At 42.8% G+C, this 9,202-nt stretch overlaps 1 protein-coding gene across 1 annotated transcript in view; it reads left to right on the forward strand.

Moving 5' to 3' along the window:
- The window catches only part of VKORC1L1 (vitamin K epoxide reductase complex subunit 1 like 1), a gene marked incomplete at its 5' end in the record, with an annotated part of 21,534 nt that overhangs the window by 9,741 nt on the left and 2,591 nt on the right, over nucleotides 1-9,202 (forward strand). The gene's annotated exons all lie outside the window — the stretch shown is intronic.

Raw genomic sequence — 9,202 nt, forward strand, 5'->3', positions numbered from 1 at the left:
GGGGCATAAGGAGACTTGCAAAGAATGTGTTTCTGTGTGGCACTGAATCATGCAGAGCGATTTCATCAGTATTACTTTCACAACCAAGCACTTGACTAGTCTGGGAGTGGGCAGTCAGAAGTCAGTAAAGGAAAGGAATTGATAATGTCGTGCATTTTTTTTCTGTAGCTTTGTTGGGGGTTTTTTGTTTGTTTGCTTTTTTTGAGTGTACCACATAAGCCGCTCCTTTAACAATTGCACTTAATTGAATTTCCTTTTTGGCACAAATTGTTAGCTCCCTGATCAGACTAATTTAATTTAATGTTGATGCTAGTGTATAAAACATTTTCCCTGTTTTATACTCGGAGAACATTCAGAGAGCAGTGAAGCCAACATACTAGCACTGTTCAGCAAAGCAAGACTGGAATTACAGTTTAAGGATTCCTTGACCTCGTATGCGGAGAGACCCAATAATGAGTGACACTAATTGCATTGGAAGTGATGGTTATTAGAACAGCTAAAATAGATAGAGTAGTTTCTGTAGCCTGTGGAAGACCAACTGTTGAACCTCTTGGAGGTCAGGATGAAATATTTGCAACCATAAATTCTGAAGATGTGTTTCTTTACTGGATATTAAATGAAAACTAGAAAGATAACTGCAGCAATTGCACTTTAATGTGAACCTACTTGGACTTTCCAAAGAAGCCAAATTGCATAGGGAAAAATCAAAAGCATCGTAACCCAGATTATTTAAAAACTTGCATTGTAAGGCCATGTTTAGTGAAATTAAATATGCATTTAAGGATCTTGAAGCCTACCGTGTTCCAGTATGATTCAGATCTCTGATGGATTGTGTCATGGATAGAGCACTCTGAGAACATGGTGGGCTGGATTCAGTCTGGGTAACAATCCAAAAAAAAACATGGCAATATCCCCAAAGCAGGGGAGGGGACCGCACAGATGAATCTGGCCTTCTTGGGACAGTGGGGGCAGAATTTAAGTTTTTTGAATAACTGTTCAAGAACCTAGTAGTGACAGCTTTATCAGTGCTTGTGGAATGGAAACCTCCCCTGATACTTCTGCTTATGATGAATGGGTAAACTGAATCAACATTAATATCCATATTTCAATGCCACTTTGATCCCGGACTTCTTTATGGTCCAAGTGTCTGGGGTCTGGAACAGACTCCCCCCAAAGGTGGTGCAAGCACCTATTCTGGATTCATTCAAATGGCATGGATGCTTATCTTGCAGGGGTCATTTGACCCCAAAAGGCTTCCTGCCTATGGCAGGGGGGCTGGACTCAAACTTGCAAGGTCCCTTCCAGCCCCTAATGTCTATAAATCTATGCATTAAAGGAAAAATCAAGCAACATGAATTTAATTCATTGCTTACTAATCTATTAATCTGGGAATTGTAAGTTTGGATCAGACCTGTACTCTTTGTTGTCCTGTATGTTACCTTGGGCAATGACATGGGCCCACAGCTGAAAAGAAAGATTATAAGACTGATATTCATGCCCTAGAAAGCCCTAAAAAGATGGATTAAATCCTGGCTTGTGAAGCAAACTTAGCTGCAAGTAGTACCTTTAACTGAAAAACTAGAATGAAGTCCTTTTCTGTCTCCCACTGCATTTAATAAGACTTTATGTAGTCTGTTCCACTTACGGTCAACTGCATATCAATGTTTCGTGCATCATCTGACAGTCAGGCACTACTCTGGGAACAGCAGCAAAGTTGAAATTGAGTCAGAAGTATGCACAGTGGGGAAGCAAAGGAGGAGGTGATCCTGAGCGTTGCTTTTGCAAAAACTCAAAGGATTTTTAATAGCATAGCAGCAAAGGAGCAGGAATCTTTGCTTTGTGCTCTTAAAAAAAAAAAAGCAATTTGCTGAAAGTTTAGAGGGCTAGTTTTGTTTTTGTTTTGTTTTTTAAATGTAGTGTCCTCTTTAAAAAGTAGAATCTAATAAGTAGAGGTGCACCGATACATTAGTCTGATATCAGATTGGCATGGATATATAAAAAAAAAAAATTGTCTGTTTTGGAAATTGGCCTGTGCATGTGCGGGCTGGGGCCAGGGCTGTGCCAAGCTCTTCCCAGTGGGGAAGGTGGTGGCGGCACTGTGAGAAGGGTTGAGGGGGGCTACGGCAAATTTTGGGGTGGCTGCAGCCTCCTCCTTCCCCCATAGTTTCCTCCCAGCCCCACCCTGCTGGAAAGAGCCTGCCCTGTGCAGATCTGGGGGCACATGCCCCCCCAAGCCCTCCCAGACGAGTGGTGGGAGCAGCGGCAGGAGCTTCTGGACAAGTGGGCGAGTGCCGGTTGAGTTGCTGGACCAGCGGTTCCCACATAAACGGCACACAGTGGTGGGAACCCCTCCCCCCCACCCCATGAGCCACGACTCAATCCCGTTGCCCCAGCCCCACTTCTCCCTCACTACAGAGGCCTCGATCTGCTCCTCCCCATGCCCCTTCTTTCCTCCCTCCCCTTCCACCCCACAAGACTTACCAGCAGGACTCAGCTCTTCAAGCTGCTGACTGGTATCTGAAATCAGATCGGTATCAGCCTAAATGTCTCCTTAAAAATCAGCTATTGGTATCAGCCCCCAAAATTTGTATTGGTGCACCCCTGCTAATAAGAGCATAAAATGTAAACCTGTGCATAGATTTTTAACAGAAGTCAGGGTGGCAGTTTAGCTAAGCTTGTTAAAATGGTTAGCTTTGTATTGTAGTAGTCAGGTTAATGTATTGACAAGTTCTTGTATCCTGATTGGCATTACATTTAGATTGTGCTGGTGACTCCTATATTATAAAGCATTTCATACTCTTCCCCTGTTCAGGTCCAGTGAACACAACAGCCTTGTTCATGGTTCCTAAATGTTCTTCCTAAATTTTTGATATTCAGACAAAAACTTGCAGGGAGGGGACTTCTGATAGCTAAGTAAGGGATGTTCGGGGCTTTTGGTCTCATGCAATCATACAGCATATAAGATTTCTGACACCAAGTGGTGCATTTTCCCTTGGGGTGAATGTGGTTTAATACAGGGACTCCCCTGGCCCCTTTTCCACATTTACAAAAGGCTTGCTGAGGTAGAGGGTAGGAAACAGCCTAACCACTGCATGTAACAATCAAGAAAACAAATTCTGTTTCTTCTAGATGACTAGCCATTAAATAATTATTTTTGTCAAAATTATCCTCACTAGTTTCCAGGGTGCTGTATTCTTCTTTAAACTAGTGGGATGGTTTATGCCTTGAAAGCTCACTTTTCACTTTGTTTGCAGATGGGGATATATGGCTACATATTGTATCAATATTGTAAGGGTTGACTCAATCATAAGGCCAAAAAGGGTAGGTGAAGCATTTCAGTAGTAACTGGTAACTTTGCAGGTCTGACTAAAAAACCTTAGATTCGTGTTCAGCTTTTAAAAAATAACTTGCCTTATCAACCCTTTTTAAATGTGTTCCAAGTCAAATACTAGTCAGTCACTTTTAAAAAGCTTATTACAAATGAGAACAGATGGTCTTGGATTGCAGCAAGGGAAGTTTAGGTTAGATAATAGGAAGAATTTTCCCATTGAGCGGGTAGTAAAACATGGGAACAGGTTACCCAGAGAGGTGGTGGAAGGTCTTGGAGGCTTTAAAGACCTGGCTAGACAAAGCCTTGGCTGGGATGATCTAGTTGGGGACAGATCCTGCTTTGAGCAGGGGGTTGGACTAGATCACTGGTTCTCACCCTTTTGCACCTTACTTCCCACCAGCTATTTTGTCAAAAAACCCTGGTCCCACCATGATAAAAACAAAACCCCACAGAATTGCACTGTTCGAGATATCTGTGGGTTCATCTATTTGAAGTACAAACAACTGATTTTTTTCAATCGGGCAATGAGTTGAAGTCCCACCTACATGACCTTTGAGTCCCACCAGTGGGACACGTCCCACTGGTTGGGAAACACTGGATTTAGATGACCTCCTGCGATCCCTTCCAACCCTCACTTTCTATGATTCTATTTTCTATGATTACAGATTTATAAGGTAAACTGAAAGGAACATTATGCAGCAGGCTACACTGCTGCACTTTGCTATTTCATACGCATAAGCCTTAGATTAAATTTGTGCATCTTTCCCTTGCTGTGGGAGCAGTGGCAAGGGGAAATGGAAGAAGTGAATCTCTATTTAGTCAGCTGAAAATCTCTATTTAGTCAGATTTAAAAGGTTGGAATTTTAAGCATTTGGTAATTAACTATCAAGAGGAGGAAGAATGCTAGAATAGCATCATGAAGAAATGCTAGACATGGATGATAAAAGAATGGGGCTTGGAGGCAGCTTCTCATGCCTTTTACTTTACTGCATTAGTTATAAACCAGTTTTTCAACTTTGGACATGCATGGGACAATTCTGTGACTTCCAAGGTAGAGAAACTAGGAGCAAAGTTTGTTTTTAACTTCATTTGCATTTTGGATACTTGCGGTATGTGCAACTTGCTGAATGGTTTGGCAGGTTATTAGAGTCCTAGTCTAAAGGAGTGTGGCTTTAAAACCACAGTTCTGGAAAATTCAGCTGAGGGTTGATGACAGGATAGGGTCTTGTGTACTCTGTGTCAGTAGCTTTTGGTATTTTAAAGTAGCTTTGGGATCTGTAAGAGCAAACAGCTTATGAAGTTATCTGCAGTAGATTGACACTACTCCTATGTTCTTCTGGAGGCTACCTCTTTTTCATGTAGGTTTTTTTGTTTTGCATACATAACTCATCAGCAATCCCTGGCAGTTGAGGATGATAGTCTTTCGTGATCGTCTTATCTGTAGGTCCGAAGATGGCTGACAAGGCCAATCCGGGATCAACAGGTTCTGTTGCAACTTGGGCGTGTTTCTGTGTGGGGTGGGTGGCTCTGATTCTTTGTTCAGTCCACGACATGCTGTTTCTGCCACTCCTGGTTTTCCATCTCCTGTTGTCATCATGAGGCTTCGAAGTACTGAGATCCTTGTAGCAGACTCTTCCTCCATTTGGGGTGGTCCTGGGCGATAGTCTCTTATGAGTTAATGTCAGTTTGCATTTTTTCAAGTTGGCCTTGAGGATGTCCTTGTAATGCTTTTTCTGCCCTCCTCTTGAGCATATATGCATTGATTTACAATTACAACTTGCTTCTGGAGTCTAACATCCAGATGACATGGCCAGCCCAGCAAGTTGTTGTTGAAAGATCATTGTCTTGTTGCTCGTGGTATTTGCTTGTGAAAGGATGCTAATGTTGGCACATCTGTCTTCCCACTGGATTCGAAGGATCTTCTGCAGGTAGCATTGATGGTATTTCAGCAACTTGAGGTGTCTCCTGTACAGTGTCCACATCTCGGCTCGGTACAGCAAGTTAGGGATCATGACTGCTTGATTAAACCATGAGCTTTGTTTTCAATTTGATGTTGCAATCTTTGAACACCCATTTCCTCAGGCATCCAAAGGCTGTGCTTGTGTGTTTGAGGTGATGTTGGATTTCTTTGTCAATGTTGGCCTTCTGCAAGAGATGGCTTCTGAGGCATGGAAAATACTCGGGTGTTCTCCAGAGTCTCAACATAAATCTGAATGACCAGAGCTGGGGATTGCTTGTTGATGGGGGACCTTAGTCTTGTGAATGTTAAGCATCAGTCCCATTTTCTTGTATGCCTCAGTAAAGATGTTGATGATTGCTTCAAGGTCTGCTTCTGATGAGCACACACTACAGCATAATCGGCATACCTGACCTGAGCTTGATGATTGAGGTCGGTGTTTTCTTGGTTTTGGCTCAGAATCCGCTGAGATGAAACAGCTTACCATCCATTTGGTAGTTTTGCTCCCCTCCGACTGGAAGCTTGTTGGTGGTCAGATGTAGCAGTAAGGAATATCAAGAAGAGTGTTGGAACAACGATGCAACCTTGATTAGCTCCCGTCTTCACCTCAAAGGGATCTGCATCAGATCCATTTCAGAGAAGAGCTGCTCATACTGTCAGGGAGCAAGCAAAGAATGGTGACACAATTTGGTGGGCATCTGTACTCAGAAAGATCCTCTACAGCGCTTCTTGGTTGACCAGAGTCACAGGCCTTTGCGGTAAAAGAAGGCCATATAGAGAGGTTAATGTTGTTTTTGGCACTTTTTCTGTTGCTGTTGAGCAGTGAAGGTCATGTCGGTTGTGCCTCTTGATGCCCTAAATCCATACTGAGATTCTGGAAAGACCTCTTCAGCAAATGGAAGGAGATGGTTCAGGAGGGTTCTTGTAATGATCTTTCCTGTTGTGGACAGCAGGGCGATCCCTCTGACTTCCAGAGTCAGACCTGTTTTCTTTCTTGAAGAGTGTCACAATCGTGGTATCTCCGAGGCCAGCTGGGATTTCCTCATTCCAGAACCTGAGGATGAGGGCGTGGAGCTGTGACGTAAGTCCGTCTCCCACCTGCTTGAAGATTTCAGCAGGGATTTCATCTGCTCCAGATGTCTCGTCATTTTTTATCAGCTTGATGGCTCTCCTAATCTTGTCAAGGGTTGGAGGGATTCTGAGATCGTCTCTGACTGGGTGTTGCAGGATGGAATTGCAAACACTCTCATCAACACCAGTTTTGATTTGGAAAGGCCTTCAAAATGCTCCTTTTAGCAGGTGTGGATGGTTCTCTTTTCCTTGATCAGGTCTCCTTCATCCTTAGGTCTTAAGGGGGTTGGTTCCTGAGTACTTGGACTGTAAGTGGCTTTGGTGGTACTAAAGAAACGGCTCATCTTGTGGATGCCATCAAGACATTGAATCTCCTTTGCTTTGTCTTCCCACCATCTGTTCTTCATATTGTGGGCCCTCCTTTGGATCTCTGCCGTGGCTTTTTGGAGGTTCAGTTTCTTTTGCTTGGAGTTGGTGTTGTTCTGCCAAGCACAAAAGGCCTTGTGCCGTTGGTTGATCAACTCTTGGATCTCTTGGTCATTTTCATCAAACCAGTCTCGGTGTTTCCTGGTAGAGAATTCGACAGCAGGCGCTAGTGATGGTGGACTTGACGGCATCCCAAGTGCTGCCGCCATTCTCTCGTTGTTGTTGATTGGAATTTGCCAGTTTTTCGTTGAGGTGCTGATGGAAGAGGTCTCACTTGATTGGGTCCTTAAGTCCTTCAACAGTGACGTTCTGTCAGCATTGCGTGTGGTGCAGCCGTCATTTGGGAGCCAGTCCAAGATAACAGCTCAGATAAGTGGGTGAGTTGGTGATCTTCATAATTATGTCGGTGATATTCATAACTATATAGTATCTGGTGGCCTCTATCCATAATGCATTGGGTAATGATATGGCTCCTCTCCTTTTTTCACCCCATGGAAGAAAGATGTATAGCTGAACCTAGTGTTTTAATTTTTCTGTTTGTTTTCTTAAATAAACCAGTACATATTGCTTTGTATTAGTTAATGTAGGCAAGGCCAAAGAAATGGGCGTTGAACACAAGGTAGAGAGTGATAAGGTTTGAGGTGGTTCCTTATTCTTTGGGGTGTCCACTTCACAATCCTGGACCAGCCGCCATGAAATGTCAGTCTCAGTTCATTGCTGATGATGGCGTATTGTGCTATCAACATAAATGGGGTTGGAGGGGGTGAGGCAGGAGAGAAGAATTCCATCTGTACTCCAAAAAGCACTTTCATACATATTTGGACAGTATTTGACCAACTTCTCGTGGGATAGTGCCACAGTTCACAAGATGACCTAACCATTCCCACAGAGAAACTGCCCATACATAAAAATATACATCCCAAATCTAAATGGAATCCTAAACATTTTGGCACAAAAGCGTGTTTGTGTTTCAGACCTTATAACACTGAAAGAAACTTGTTTTTCTTTGGCTACTGGCATCTCTGATTGATTGATTATAGCTGAGGACGTGGAATAAGGGAGAAGGTTAGAATAGTCTGAAACTTCGCAGCTTTTAGGGCAACAGCAACAAGATATTTAACAGTTGCAAGCTGAAAATGCTTCTACCACACTGGCCTTTTTACAGTTATTGCAGCTATGTACAGGTTGCTAAAGGGGGTGAGTATGTTGGCAGTGTTTTCAGATCGGTTGTTTGTGACAGCCTTATTCAGTTAAAGCTTTAGACTAGACCTTTTAAATTTAATTTAATATTTATTTGAAATGTGATTGGGAAGTCGTTGTTCCAGCAAGATCCTTCTGAACTTTAGTGGCACTTTATAAGAGAAGATGGATTGGTAGCACTTCCAAAATGGCACTTCACATTCTTGATAAATGGGGAAAGCTAACATGGGCTTACCGTTTTTTGGTTTTTGGTTTTTTTCAGGTTATTTGCTTTCTAGGAATTGGTGTGTAATCTCCAGTGTGGTGGGCGAGGAAGAAGAGAGAAAGTGCATAATAGTTGAATTAATGAACACACTTTCTTGAAGGGGGCTGGTTTATTTTAACTCTTACGAAACATCCTCAAGAGATTGAACAAATGTTGATCAAGGGGCCTTAGCAGCCTGCGAAGTGTTTTGGAGATAAAGGGCAAAATGGAACCATTGGAATTGAGACACTAAGATAGTACAAGGAGGCTGGGCTCTAATCACACAAGTATACTACACAAGTGGTATGAAATTTCAACTAAAGTATATCAGCAGAGTGCTCCCTCCCTTCCTCAGCCAGTGAACTCCCCTACTTAAACAGTCTTGGTGACTAAAATGCATCTCCCATAGAGGCTTTTGCTGGCCCAGCGCTGTATGTTGGGACTGTTCCTACTTCACACCTTTGACTGACAGAGTCTGTAATGTACACATAGCTTGCAGCTTAAGAAGATTTTGGTTTGATGTTCGAATGAAATACTGATACCTTATTTTTAATAGTAATCTTGCAAATGGTGTTCTGCCATTAGAGCTGCTTTTGAAATTGGTCAGTTCACTATTCGTCTCGTCGGGAGGCCCTCTTCTGTTTGCTGCTTTGCGCTGACCATCAGCTGTTCTTAAAAACTTTCTGTTTGAGAGGTGGAACAATTTGTTCTTAGCTAAAATACACAAATGCCGATTAAAAAAAATCACACGGCTAAATGTTGTAGCCTGCCCGGTTTTTGAGATAATAAATTAGTCGCATTCCATGCTGTAGTTGAGTGAACCTTTTGCTAGTTATCTTCAGTGAAAGAAATGTTTTATCTTTGGCAAACTAGTAACTTCTAGGGGGGGACTTCATACCCAGTTACTGGGCTATTATGCGTTTCTTCTGGGAATCCTTGCTCTGATGTGCTGAACCAGAATGTCCAGCAGGAA

This window comes from Alligator sinensis, unplaced genomic scaffold (genome assembly GCF_000455745.1).
Source record: "Alligator sinensis unplaced genomic scaffold, ASM45574v1 scaffold1227_1, whole genome shotgun sequence".
In the NCBI taxonomy this organism is placed as follows: domain Eukaryota; kingdom Metazoa; phylum Chordata; order Crocodylia; family Alligatoridae; genus Alligator; species Alligator sinensis.